We start from the raw sequence: 1,980 nt of genomic DNA, 5'->3' as shown, positions 1-1,980 counted from the left end.
GCCTGGTAAGTGGCAGTCTGGCATTCCCCCCTCCAAAAAAAAAAAAAAAAAAAAATTGGCAAAACAGTAATGGAATCTTACCTCTTCCATTATTGTAAGTTGACTCACTTTCCAATGTTACATTATATATCCAATTCCCCTATCCTGTATTGTGTACCAATTTAGTACTAGATAAAACCCACTACAAATTTTCTTTCTGGAGTATTTTTAAAAACCTGGTCACATAGCATGTATAGGTCCAACATTTATTTTTAAAAATCCAAGATACCAACTTTTTAAATACAGTACTAAAGGCCCCTCCTCACCACACACCATATGGTTGGCAGACTTTACCTTATTTTTTCATGGTACACTGGTTAGAAGTAGTCCTTAAATGTTGCGATCTTAATTAAATCAAATATCGATTTTTTTTTTATCATCCAACTTCGTGGAACTGACCCCTGAAAGTGTTAATATACTTCCTTATTTGCCCTACATTCCCAAGAAATAATTTAGACATAAAATAAAATCTCCTTTGCTTATTACGTAACCATAACCTTAATATTTTAAAATGGCATACCTAATTCTATGTTTTTACTAGGATTCTCCTTCGGTGATTACCAATCCCCCACAAACCACTCCAAACACTAAAAAATAAAGAATGGAGTTCCTAGGGAACTGACTTTTTAAGGCCAAACTTCCCTTGGGGCAGAAAGCACCGAAAACCATTGTGAGGGAAAAAAAATTTTTTTTTTGAGGAAAAATTTTAAGTCTTTTTCCCAAAGGGCACGCAAAATCCTAAAAACAAGTGCCCGGACAGGGACTGAGATTCCCCCCAATAGGCGACACCACAGCACTCTGCTAGGGTCCTGACGAGGAACGTTCACTTCCCGCGGCCGCACGGCTCGAGCCAGATCACTGGTCTCCCGAGAGGCTCGGAGACCGGCGCCGGGATCGGAGTGGGACTCAGACCTGCACAACTCGCGAGTTTCCGCACTGCTCCACGCGTCTTCAGCTCCGCCGAGCCCCAGGCGCTCGCCGGGCCGTGATCACGCACGGACCAGGCGGAGCGGTTTTCCCGAGACACCAGAGGGAGGAGCCAGGAGGTTGCTAGGGTATTTTCTGGGGCCGGGCGCACCGCAGGCGGGGAGGCGAAGGTAACGGGCGGTGTGAGAGCGGGGCGGGTTTAGACGGGAAGTCCCGCCTCAGCCGCTCACTCAGCGGGCGGTGGCGCGCTTCTCCTCAGACACTTGGGCGGGCAGCCGGGCTGGGATGTTGAGGCCCGGCTTCACACCCCCACCCCTTCGCCGGTTCTTTCCCGAGTGTAGGCGGTAGCAAATAACTGGGACGCGGTTCGAAATGTACTCTTAAGGCGTAATTGCAGTGAGTTTTGAGGAAATGCTGATCCTACAGAACACTTTCCATTTTACCAATCGCAAAGGTATTTTAGTCATGAGAACTTGGTTCTATGATTTTTTTGTGGCTATATCAAAATAAGTATTTTGTACTCTGTATAGTAATGAAAGCTGTTAGAAAAATCGTTTTTATCTTGTATCTTGATGGTTTGGTTTGTGTAAAAACACGCATATAGCGTTGTGACTACTTTGTGCAGTTTTTCCAGTTTGAAATTAAGCATAATACATGGGTACGTTATATTAAAGCACTTATCCATGCCTCACGCCAGAGAAAACCAAACTGAGGTAGTGCACATTATCAGTTGTAAGATTTAGAAACACAATGGCCAAATGTTGAGCAATGTATTTATTGGGTACTGTGAATTTATCAAGTGGGGGATAAAGGATAGAACTTTGCCTTAGAAATGTTTATGATATCAAGTAATGTATAGGTAGTATATAAAATGCAATATTCTTACTACTGAGAAAAATGCAACATGACTAAAAAATTATAGGAATTTCAAAGAGCTCAGAATGGAGTGGTCAGTGAGGTTTATCGGTTGAACTTGGGTAATCACTGAAGAGTTATTATGGTTTAGAGCAGTGT

At 43.1% G+C, this 1,980-nt stretch overlaps 1 protein-coding gene across 1 annotated transcript in view; it reads right to left on the bottom strand.

Annotated features, from left to right (window-relative positions):
* The window catches only part of DTWD1 (DTW domain containing 1), a 59,984-nt gene extending 58,891 nt beyond the window's left edge, over positions 1–1,093 (bottom strand). Inside the window, exon 1 of the mRNA XM_012649150.1 lies at positions 952–1,093. The gene's annotated coding sequence lies outside the window, so the exon portion shown is untranslated. The remainder of the gene's footprint in view (positions 1–951) is intronic.
* Positions 1,094–1,980: the final 887 nt, after the last annotated feature.

The sequence above is a fragment of the Propithecus coquereli genome, unplaced genomic scaffold, assembly GCF_000956105.1.
Source record: "Propithecus coquereli isolate 6110/MARCELLA unplaced genomic scaffold, Pcoq_1.0 Scaffold3, whole genome shotgun sequence".
In the NCBI taxonomy this organism is placed as follows: domain Eukaryota; kingdom Metazoa; phylum Chordata; class Mammalia; order Primates; family Indriidae; genus Propithecus; species Propithecus coquereli.
Note: the sequence above shows the minus strand (reverse complement) of the source record. Positions and strands in the feature narration are given on the sequence as shown.